Consider the following 13092-nt stretch of genomic DNA (forward strand, 5'->3'; position numbering starts at 1 on the left):
CCGAATACCTACATTCCCCTCAAATCTGTTCTCAAGAGCTTCCCAAAGCTCTCTAGCTGATGTATACTTTCTGAACGTATGGAGGATCTCCTGTGGAAGAGCCATTGTGATTGCAGCATGAGCCTTGCTCTCGGCTTCATACATCTTTTTCTCATCCTCTTCCATTTTACTGTATTTCTTGATTTGGTCTCGACCCTCATACTCCATAACTGGTGGAATATACCCATCTTGGATGCATACCCACATTTTCGCATCCTGGTACTTAACGTATTGTATGAACCGATCCTTCCACGCGACAAAATCGGTTCCCTTCAGCAACCTTGGGGCCTTTGTAGCTGACCCCGCTTCAACTTCCATCTTTACAAGCTCCGAAATGTTGATCGACGACATCCTTCTTGAAGACTAAGAAACCCGAAAAATTCTGAGTAGGCGAAGTTAAAAAATTTCCTCTGAACAGTACTGTAGGCGAAGTTAAGGATAACTTCGCTTAAGTACTAACTTCGCTGGATCTTTCTTAAATTCGCGTGACTGGGCGAAGTTGAGAATAACTTCGCTTAGGGTAAGCGAACTTAGAAAGTAGGCGAACTTGAAGAAAAATTCGCTGAGCTAGGCGAACTTGAGGAGAACTTCGCTGAGTTAGGGGAGGCTAGAATGAGCAAAAACACCAAAAACTCGTCCCGTGAATAGTCGAAACGGGACAAATTCTACACCCGCGTGAATATCCCGAACCACACAATCAAGCAAAAGCTCTGATACCAATTGTAGGTTCCCTGGACGGATCACACGAGATATCCCGATATACACAGGTGCGGAATCCCTGTGTAGATCGTTACGGACGTAGAACACAAGCACACAAACACACGAATACGATACGAACAAAAACACGTTATATTAATAACTCAACACGTGATACTTACAGACTCTCGACCTCACGTCACTTGACTCACTGAATTACACGTAACTTAACCAACTTAAAACGAACAACCGTAACCTATATAAATACACGACAACTTCGCCTCAGGCGAAGTTGTCCATAACTTCGCTTGTTCAACAAGTTCGCCTAGGCGAACTTGTCAACAACTTCGCTTGGTTAACAAGTTCGCCTAAGCGAACTTGTCAACAACTTCGCTTTAAACAAACAAATACATAAACAATATTACAGACTCGATTACAGACATTAGACATATGAACTACTGACATTTATGCACCAACATTTGGACGAAGTGGTTTTAGGGTTAAGTGGTTGGAAAATGTTATTTTATTAGAAAAATACGTAACTGTACTGTAGCGTGGGGCATGACCCCGTGCTTTTGGAAGCACGGTACCGTGCTGCATGCAGCAGTCAGGTTTTTCTTTGTTTGTTATTTATTTAACGTGCTGGTTTGATTTTTAACTGATTTTATTTAAGTATTAAGGTTAAGATATCAATAGAAAGTCCTAATCTTCATTAAACATAAAAAGTAATTAAACATCATAGAAAGAAAGACAAAATGTCACACCCAACCTACGACGGAAATGACGGGGCGTGAACTGATTGTCACAGCTCTCAAGGTTACTATCATGCACATTATAACTTTCAATATCTAATAAATTAATTTCAAACGAAACAAATATCTATTACAATATCCCAAAAACAAATAAAACATCAAACAAATATAAAATCATAATTAATATTGTCTCGTTTAATTTTCTTCTAACATAAATCCTTAAGTGATCTTCTAACTTCCATTTCTTCACATTACACGGTAACATGCATATGCGTTGAAAATAAGATAGTTTTGTCAAAACACTGCTGAGTGAGCAACACACCAGTTTAATTGTACATATAGTATATATAAAAAATATGTTGTGCAACAAGTCAAATGAGATAAGCAATTTAACCAATGAGCAAAGATAAATGAGACGTCTAAAAGCACAAAACTATAACGACTGGCGTATGATCATACTATTATGAGATTATGTTGGACATCTCCGAATGTGGTTCACATAAAGTAAGTAAGCACATAAACAAGTAAGGTATAAGTTGTTAACACAAAAGACAATAGTTGCAGTTTGTGTATAAGTATATATGAGAAATATAATTTACGCATATGTCCCCAAAACAGTATAAAACGAGTAAAAAGAAGGGAATGTGGCACTCACCTTATTAGAGGAACGAAATACAAATGAGGATGATGATGAGAAAGATGAACCCTTTGGGATATACCGTCAAGGATTCCTAGTTAAACAATATTATTCAAGCTTTAGTTATAAATGGTATAACATGATTTAATAAATTAAGATTTCAGTGTGATTTGAGTTATGATTAGGATTATAATATTATGGATTTAAACGATTGATCTCTGCGGATTATTTGTTATTGTGAAATCATTATTATTAGTTTAATTAAATAAATATGAGTTGAATAATTATATGGTTATTTAAATAATATTTAATTAAATATAATGCAATTATACATGTGTACATATATAAATATAACTTGTAATATATTAATTAATTTAAGATAAACGAAAAAATATATATATATATCATACGATATATATCTTGGACTATTTAACGAAAATCAAATTTACAAATGCAATTAATACGTTTAATATGCAGTTGGTACATTTTTTAAAGAACGATAAATATACATATATATATATTTATTTATCTAAAATTAATATAAACAAGTTTATAAAGACGTTCAATGAAAAGAAAACACCAATAATGGTGTCGGGTTCAAATAAAATAACGATGATTTATTATTATTAAAATACACTTATAATACATACATATACGTGTGTGTGTGTGTGTATATATACACACAACGAAATATATTAACGAGATTTGACCAAAATATATACTCCAAAATGTCGGTTTAGTAAAATAAAATTTATTTAATAATTAATATTAATTTATCATTTATTAAAATTAATTAGAATAATTAACGAATAAAACTAATAAAGAAAATAAAAACCCTTAAAAATCGGGTGGCTGGGTTCGAACCCGCGACCACAAGATCTTAACAAACACACACAAACCAACTGTTCTAACAAGTCTGTTGGGTTTTAATCATAATCGATATATTATATACAGAAACAGTCAGATGCCCCAAAATTAATATAAAACCCTAGAACTGCAATTGATGAAATCCGGTCAAGTTTGTTGATTTAATGTTAGGGCTATTGTAATACTGATTTAGACTATATTAATGCCTAAACTAATTACCTAATACATTGCTGGATTGTTGGTGAACCATAAACAAAACCCGACGACTAGGACGCAACGAACAGAAGGGTCTACGGAAGAAATAAATGAAATTAACTTTAGGGGTTTTGAGCGTCGGGCTATGGAGAGGGTGTATATGCGTTTAATTGGATTATTGTTGAGTTTAGGAAGCTAAATACGAATGACTATAGACAAGTTTTACTCAAATTTTGGTATACGATCAATATAGAATCTTTTTACCTAATTGATAGGTCGGTTTGTTAACCTTAAATCATATAAACGATCTTATAGAATCAATTTTGTTTATACTTCATAGATTAGGGTACAAGAAATCAAATGGGCACGGGTTTACGGGTACAAATATAGGTAGCGGGTTTTGGTTTATCTTAAAATGGTAACACCGAGTTGTTACACAAAATAACAATCCCGAACATTAAAAACATGAAACTAGCAAGAATAAATCCTTTCAAGACAAAGTCCGAACTTTTAACGACCACCATTCCCAAATAAGTCTTGAATGTGTGGCGGGGCTCGTTTGGATTCCAAGAGCTCGAAGAGCTTCTTGTCGAGCTTTGCGATCTCCCGGTTAAGATAATTGAGCTTAAAGTCCACATCTTTGTTATGACTTTCGACGATGTGGAAATTCTCAAATCTCAGCAGTTTGACTTTGTTGGTGAGCTCGATTAGACGAGCTTCAGCCTGGATGTTACTTTCGACTTGGTCTCTAACGATGCTTTGGAGCCTAATGACTTCTTCCTCAAGGTTTGAGGAAGAATCACCATTCTTGCTCCTTCTCACTGGTCTCCATTCCATCCTTTTGTTTTCAATTTCATTAAACTTTGTTTGGTATGAATGGAAAGTGAGTTTTGCAAGCATTATATAGAGACTGTAACGTCGAGCACGTCCCAGTGCTTGTGGAAACACGGCCCCGTGCAGCTAGGGGAATAAATGTTATTGATTCAGAGAAGTGTACGGAGTCAGCGCGTATCATGCTGAAGATTCTAGGGTGACCACGCCCCCGTGCTTCAAAAAGCACGGCCCCATGCTTTTTGTCACATAAATTTTTCTTTGATATTTCAACAAAACGCGAGGGCCAGAATTCTTGGAATGATGTTTAACATGTTAATTGAACAGTCTGATTATCCTAAATTACTTTTCGATAAATTAAAAGTCCTAGAAACAATTAAGGGATAAGCCCGGTTTTCCTAAAAACACATATTTTGCTCGGCTTAAGCCCAAGGGTCCTAAAACATTGTGCCTATTGCACTTGTTTACACATGAAAACATAAAAACTAATATCTCTATATTCCAGCAAAAGGTTCTCCTCCGTCGAATGGTCCGGGTGGAGGGAAGTACGTGAAGTGAAGGACTTGAAATTGGAGTTGTTCGTTGATGTCTCGACGCTCCATTTTCATGTTCTCCACCGATTCGGTGAGTTGGACGAGATGCATCTCTGCAAGGAGGTTCATCTCGGTAAGTTCCTTGACGAGTTCTTGAAGTTTCATTAGAAGCTCGGTTTTGGAAACGTGCCGGGTTTCATTCCTCGGTTGACGAGGAATGAGGATAGCTTCGCTCATCTCAGTAGGCATGTTGTAATCTCAGGGAAGAGTGTTTGTGTTTGGGTTGGTGCAAGAAATGCATTGGCAAGAGGTGCCTTTTATAGCCAACCAGTTGTCAGGCACGACCCTGTGCTTTTGGCCTGAAAATTCTGTTAAAAACCAGTCTGACTGAGATTTTTGCAACGAAGATTCCGGCTCGCACTTTGTGGCAAAGGACCGTGCTTCTAAGAACACACCCCTGTGTTTGAGACACTAATACATTTTTTTTGAATAAAATATTTAGAAGGCCTAGTTTAACGAGGGTCTTGGCCAGACCCTTCTTCTTATATGTTTATCGGTTTTGACGGAGGATTACCACCTCCAAAACATCTTCGAATGGCCCATCGATATATGGTTTTAATCGATGCCCATTATCTTTGAACTTGTGGCCGCCAGAATTTGAAATTTCGACCATCTCATAGTCAAAAACTGATTCAACTATGTATGGACGTATCCAACGAGAGTTCAATTTTCCTGGGAAAAGACGTAAACGTGTGTTATATAACAGTACACGATTGCCAACTTGAAATTTCTTGTTTCCTTTTAAATGGGCGTCGTGTAGATGTTTATTCTTCTCTTTGTAAGACCAGGAGTTTTAATAGGCCATTGCTCTTAGTTCTTCGAGCTCGTGAATTTGATCTTCTCGGTTTTACCGGCGGATGTTAGATCAAAATTTACTGCTCTAAGAGCCTAGTAAGCTTTGTGTATTAGTTCTATGGTTAGATGACATGCATTTCCATGAACAAGTTTGAAAGGTGTTGTTCCTATGGGGGGTTTTGTAGGCTGTCCTAAGGGCCCATAAAGCGTCATTTAGCTTTTCTGCCCAATTTTTGCGATTAATTCCTATAGTTTTTCTAGAATTCTTTTAATTCCTCGATTCGAGACCTCTACTTACCCACTAGTCTGAGGGTGATATGGTGTTGCCAGTCGGTGGTAAACTCCATACCGTGCGATTACTTTGTCCATCAATGTATTGCAGAAGTGGGTACCTCTGTAGTTGATTAGGGCTTTTGGTGTACCGAATCGTGAAAATAACTTTTTCAGAAATCGTACAACTACCCGAGCATCATTAGTGGGAAGAGCTTGTGCTTCAACCCATTTAGACATGTAGTCGACTGCTACAAGGATGTACGTATTCCTGAATGAGTTAGGAATTGGGCCCATGAAATCTACTCCCCATATATCAAAGACTTCACATATTTGAATGCCATTTTGAGCCATATCATTTTTGGCTGAGATGTTTCCGGTTCTTTGACAAGCATCGCATGCTTGGATCAAAGCATGTGTGTCTTTATATATGGTGGGCCAGAAAAACCTTGCATCAAACACTTTCCTGACTGTAGTGGCGCTACTATGGTGCCCACCAGTAGGTCCTTCATGGCAGTGTTTGAGAATATCTAAGACTTCTTTTTCTGATACACACCTATGCACAACCTGATCGACACCTATCCTAAACAAGTACGGATCTTCTCAAAAATAGAACTTAAGGTCAGAGAAGAATTTCTTCCGCTGTTGATGAGCTAGTCCTTTTCTTAGGATTCTACAGGCTAAATAGTTTGTGAATTCGGCAAACCAAGTACTTTCATCTTCCTCCTTCATGACTGCTTGGATATGCATGAGAACTTCATGTGGAAAATTATCATTGATAATTTCCTCATGATGTTCTTTTGAAGTTGGGCATTCTAAGCGTGAAAGATAGTCTGCGGCTATATTCTCTTCTCCTTTCTTGTCCTTGACTTCTATGTCGAACTCTTGGAGTAAGAGAATTCATCGGATAAGTCTAGGTTTGGCATCCTGCTTGTTGAAGAGGTATGGTATGGCGGCATGGTTGGTGTAAACTATGGTTTTGGAAAGAACTAGGTAGGATCTAAATTTTTCAAAGGCAAAAAAAACTGTTAATAACTCTTCTTCTATTGTGGTATAATTTTCTTGTGCATCATTAAGAGTTTTACCAGCATAGTAAATTGCGTAAAAATGTTTTTCTTTGCGTTGTCCGAGTACGCCTCCAACAGCAAAGTCACTTGCATCGCACATGATTTTGAATGGAAGGGTCCAATCGGGTGTAGTCATGATTGGTGCGTTGACAATTTTGTCTTTCAATATGTTGAATGATTCAACACATTCTTCCGAGAAGACAAATGGCGCATCTTTCTCTAGAAGTTTGGTCATAGATCTAGTAATTTTGGAGAAGTCTTTTATGAAACGACGATAGAATCCTGTGTGACCTAGAAATCTTCTAATGACTTTGACTGAAGTTGGTGGCGGATGTTTGGATATGGTTTTGATTTTTGCCCTATCAACTTCTAGTCCTGCTTTGGATATTTTGTGACCGAGAACAATGCCATCTTTGACAATAAAGTGGCATTTCTCCCAGTTGAGTACTAAGTTTACTTCTTCACACTTAGCCAACATTTTGTATAAGTTTTTCAGACAATGATCGAAGGAGCCTCCAAAGACATAGAAGTCGTCCATGAAAACTTCCATAGAGTGTTCGATCATTTCATGAAATATGGCCACCATGCAACGTTGGAAGGTGGCCGGAGCATTACATATTCCAAATGGCATTCTTCGGTAGGCGAAGATTCCATACATTCATGTAAAGGTGGTCTTCTCCTGATCCTCAGGAGCAATTGAAATTTGAAAGTATCCGGAGAATCCATCAAGAAATCAGTAGAACATTTTTCTAGATAAACGTTCCAGCATTTGGTCGATAAAAGGAAGTGAAAAATGATCTTTTCTTGTGGCGTCATTAAGCTTCCGGTAATCAATGCAAACTCGCTAGCCTGTGATGTTCCTCATTGGTATTAGCTCGTCCTTTCTCGTTCATTACAACCGTCATTCCTCTCTTTTTGGGTACTACTTGAACTGGACTAATCCAAGGTGAATCTGAGATTGGGTAGATTAATCCGGTATCAAGGACTTTGATTACTTCCTTCTTCACCACATCTTGCATGTTGGGATTAAGATGTCTTTGATGTTGGAACACGGGTTTGTATTCTTCCTCCATGAGGATTTTGTGAGTACAAGAGGAAGGACTGATGCCCTTGATATCCCTGATCTTCCATGCGATAGCCTTCTTATGGTTCTTGAGAACCTTAAGAAGTTCGTCTTTCTCTTCTTTAGAAAGGTGAGATGAAATAAATACTGGGAGTTAAGAGTCTTTTTTCTAGAAAGGCGTATTCGAGATGGTTTGGTAATTCTTTTAACTCTAAGGCTGGTGGTTCTTCGATTGATGGTTTTGATTTTTCATTGCATTCTGTGATCTCACATACTACTTCTGATGCTTCCTGATAGTTATTGATAGTATTGAGATTTTTGTTTTCTAAAATGGATATGGTAATGGTGTCAGTTAAGATTTATGTTTCTAGTGTGTTAGTGATGGAGGAATCTCGCACATAGCAACTCACGATAGAATCGATGATATCAAAACAATATAATGTGTTATTGTGATGTTGCGGATGTTGCATAGATTTTCCTATGTCAAAAGTGATTGCCTCGTCATTGACCTTGAGAGTGAGCTTGCCGGTGAAAACATTAATGATAGCTTTTGCAGTGGCTAAAAATGGTCTTCCTAAAATCAGAGGTACACTTTTGTCTTCCTCCATGTATAGAATCACAAAATCTACTGGGAAAACAAATTTGTCAATTTTGACAAGCATGTTTTCAACAATGCCCCGAGGGTATTTAACGGTCGGTCAGCTAACTAAATGCTCATGCTGGTGGGCTTTGGTTCTCCTATCCCTAGTTTTGCAAAAACCGCATAAGGCATTAAGTTAATACTAGCTCCTAGGTCAGCCAGGGCATTGCTAACATAAAAATTTCCTATGAGACAAGGGATAGTAAAGCTCCCTGGATCGGTCATCTTTGGTGGCAGCTTGTTATGGAGGAAAGCTGAACATTCTTCACTCAGGTTGACATGTGAAAGCTCCTCCAGCTTCCTTTTGTTTGTCAGCACTTCTTTGAGAAACTTTGCATATTCTGGCATTTGAGCAATGGCTTCGACGAAAGGGATGTTGATGTGGAGTTGTTTGAAGAGTTCAAAAAACTTCCCGTACTGAGCTTCCAATCTCTCTTGTTTCAGCCGTCCAACGTATGGAATAGGTGGAACATAAGTTCGGACTGGTTTCTTGGGTTGTACGGTGCCTGCTGGAACTAGTAGCTCTTGTGTTTTGTCAGGAATTTCCTTCTCCATAACTGGTTCTGAAGTTGGTGAGGTAACAGTGGTCGTGTAACAACTCGGTTTTAAACTAATATTTATATATTCGTCAACCGACACGCTTTTATATCGCATTATTCGGGGTAATAATATTTTATTAATAATGGTTTATTATATATATATATATGATAACTTTAGTCTATATGCAATTCTTACCATACACTAAACTTTAATCTTTGTTTATTTCCACCTCATAACTTCAAGGACCAATATGAAAATTTAATTTAAAGGTTATAATATTCAGGATCCAAACCTGGATTCCTTAACCCGTTATCCGACCCTTAAACCCGTACCCGATGAACCATTTAATTTCTTGAAGCTAAATCTTCGCGTTTAATTTGGAAATTTGTTGGGATTATTGATCCTCATATATTTTCGGCCTAACTATCACACCCCCATTTTAGGCCTAGGCGTGTGATCTATTGTTGGTACCACATTTGTAAATAAATCAGAGTAGCGGGTTAATCCGGAAGACTTATAAAAACATAAGGATCGATATTATAAATATTAACATTACAAAATACGAGACAAAAGTCTCGTTTAAGTTTACTTGTCTAAAATTTTACAAAACCACCATATTTTAATATTTACACAAAATTATCCGAGCCATCAGATTCTTGAGCTCTTCGTCTTTCAAGCTCTAATCTTGATTACCTGCAAAATATTAAAAATACGCCAGCAACGAATGCTGGTGAATATGCTGACGCTAAAATATTTTCTTTTACTTAACTACCCCTCGAGACCACGTAAGTCTCGGCCCATCTTGGCTTAGGAATAATCAAGTTAAAAAATCATTATAAACTCGAGTCTCTACACTAGGTCACCTCAGCAAAACACCGCATCATTTCGACGTACTTAGGTACCATAAATATACACAAGGTCATTTTCACTCGAACATACTTTGGTTCGGCCCATCGTGGCTGAAGGTCGTGACCAGGCGTGGTGCGATGTGCCCACCGCGTTCCACATATGTAAGGATCCAGACAAACGTATAGCACAGCCTGAGGGCTAGGTTTATACTCTTATTTACAATGTTTTTAGAGACACTTAGTCTCATGTAAAGTTTTACACATAACACGTTTGTTTGTTTGAAAACAAGTTTGTAAAAAGTGGGGCGTATTCACCTTTTAAATGGGATCGGCTTCCAACACCGTCCGTGAGTCTTTCTTTTGCTATCTCGCACCTATAGTACAAGTATAACTTTTGTTAGTCGGATACATGATCCGGCTTAAGACCTTTAGTCTTATTTATCTCGATGAACCTTTAGTTCAGTATCTCTTTTACTTTAAAACCTTTAGTTAAAAAGTAATCTTTATAAACCTTTAGTTTATTTATAAAACCCGACGTTTCTTCTACTTTAAGAAACGTATTCTTTCTTTATCATTTAAGAATACTCATTGCACTTAAATAATATCTCTCATAACAAAGAATAATCATATATATATATATATACTCACATATATATTTTAATTTTCTTTTCTTTATTTTATTTGTTATATATTTCTTTCTGTTTATCGAGACATCGAGTATAATCTCGACTTAGGGTATTAAGCCTTGATAATATTTTATTATTATTTTGGTCGAGCATCATGCCTACCTTTGTTGGCTTAATATACCCTCTACACTTGGGCAGCACTTCAACGCCACTTGCTTTTCAACGCTTACTTTGATCAACACTTCACTTCGGCACACTTCTCGAGACAATCTTCTATGGCGGCACACTTTACAAGGTAACTTGCCGGGATGTCACTCCAATATTATCTTCTTGCTTAACATCATCGGGAGGTGGCACGAATATCGAGGTATAGGCACGGAAAACGAGGAATCGGGCACGGAAACCGAGATGGATCGATGGCACGTACTTCGAGGTGTAGAGAGAGAGTAGTGAGAGTGTAATGTGTGTGTTTTTTTTGTGAGAACAACTGAACCCGTGGCCTTCTATTTATAGCCAAGTTTTGGACCCCATCTCGGTACGCGATGGATCCCTTGGCTGGCCCGTTGCGTACCGCGACGTAGGCCTGGCCAGTCATACACTAGACCTGCCACGTGGTGACACGTGGCAGGCGCCGCTCCACGTGTTGACACGTGGCGAACGTGTCGCCCCATGGTGACACGTGGCGGCAGACGTTGCCACCGTGTGCCACGTGGCACACGTGTCACGTTGTGTCAGATACCCTATCGCGGTACGCGATGGGGCTTCTTTCTGATCAATCGCGTAGCGCGATGGGTTAGGGAATTCAAATTTATATTTTAGCCCCTTGTGTTTGAAAATTGACGAATTTGGTCCCTTGACTTTTGAAACTTGACATTTTTGGCCCAGAATTCCCGTGATGTTACATCCTCCCCACCTTGAAATAAATCTCGTCTTCGAGATTGCTTACGAGAGTAAGTGGGGGTATTTCTTTCTCATTTCGGACTCGAGTTCCCATGTATACTCGGGTCCTCGTCGGGAATACCATTTCACTTTCACTATTTTCAATGTTCGTCTTTTAAGTTTCTTTTTTTTCGAATTTTCTATTTGTATTGGTCTCTCGATGAATTTTAATTTTTCATTTATCTCTACATCTTTTAGTGGCATCGAAAGAGATTCGTCAGCTAGACACGCAGATTCGAGATATGGAATACGTCGTGTATCCCTTGCATTTCCTCGGGTAATCGCAATCGATATACAACTGCTCCAATTCGTTCGAGTACCTCGAAGGGTCCAACGAATCGAGGACTTAATTTGCCTTTCTTGCCGAAGCGAACTACGCCTTTCCATGGCGAGACTTTCAACAAGACTTTATCACTAACATTGAATTCTAACGGCTTACGATGGACATCAGCATAACTCTTTTGGCGATCACGTGCCGTCTTAAGTCGTTCTCGGATTTGAAGAACTTTGTCGGTGGTTTCTTGGACTATTTCGGGTCCAGATAATTGATTATCTCTGGTTTCAGACCAGCATACGGGCGTCCTACATTTTTAACCATATAACGCCTCGAATGGTGCGGTTTGAATGCTCGCGTGATAACTATTGTTATACGAAAATTCCATTAGGGGTAAGTGGTCATCCCAACTTCCTCCTAAGTCTATCACACAAGCGCAGAGCATATCTTCCGACGTTTGAATTGTCCTTTCGCTTTGCCCATCAGTTTGTGGATGATAGGCGGTGCTAAGGTTTAACTTTGTACCAAGTGCTTGTTGGAAGCTTTTCCAGAAATGAGACGTAAAGCGACTGTCTCAATCAGAGATTATAGATAGCGGTACTCCATGCAAAGCAACAATGTTGTTCACATAAATACGTGCTAATCTATCCATTGAATATGACTCATTGATAGGTATGAAATGTACGGATTTGGTTAATCTATCGACGATCACCCAAATAGCATTATGTTGTCGAGTCATCCTTGGGATTTTGGTTATGAAATCCATGGTTATTAACTCCCACTTTCATACGGGAAGTTCGGGTTGCTGAAGCAATCCCGAAGGTTTTTGGTGTTCAGCCTTGACTTTCAAACAAGTTAGACATTTCGCGACGTGCGAAGCGATGTCCTTTTTCATCCCATTCCACCAGTAGTTCAACTTAAGGTTTTGATACATTTTGTCACTACCGGGGTGCATCGTGTATTTGGTCTTATGGGCTTCATTCATGATTTTCTCACGCAAGTCTCCAACGATCGGTACCCAAATCCGGTTTCCCATTCTAAGGATACCATCGTCACCTTTGACAAGCGAGTCAATGGTGCCATTACGTTTTTCATCGGAGATCTTGTTTTCATTAATCGCTTGAATTTTAGCGGATTTGATTTGTTCAATAAGATCGATTTGAAGTTCTAGCCTTAATGCTCGGACTCTTTTTGGCTTTTCGTGCTCTTTACGACTTAAGGCGTCGGCCACAACGTTGGCTTTGCCTTCATGATAAACGATTTCGCAGTCATAGTCGTTTAGAGTTTCCATCCAGCGTCGTTGGCGCATGTTAAGATCTTTTTGATCGGAAATGTGTTTCAAGCTTTTATGATCGGTGTACACGATAAATATTACTCCATAGAGATAGTGCCTCCATATCTTAAGTGCAAAGATTATGGC

At 38.5% G+C, this 13092-nt stretch overlaps 1 protein-coding gene across 1 annotated transcript in view; it reads right to left on the reverse strand.

Annotated features, from left to right (window-relative positions):
* LOC143563260 (uncharacterized) overlaps nucleotides 1–5468 on the reverse strand; it is a 136930-nt gene extending 131462 nt beyond the window's left edge. The window contains exon 1 of the mRNA XM_077050846.1: nucleotides 5462–5468. The gene's annotated coding sequence lies outside the window, so the exon portion shown is untranslated. The remainder of the gene's footprint in view (nucleotides 1–5461) is intronic.
* Nucleotides 5469–13092: the final 7624 nt, after the last annotated feature.

This window comes from Bidens hawaiensis, unplaced genomic scaffold (genome assembly GCF_021521415.1).
Source record: "Bidens hawaiensis isolate Kalapana, Puna unplaced genomic scaffold, B.hawaiensis_p1.1 tig00021346_1, whole genome shotgun sequence".
Lineage (NCBI taxonomy): Eukaryota > Viridiplantae > Streptophyta > Magnoliopsida > Asterales > Asteraceae > Bidens > Bidens hawaiensis.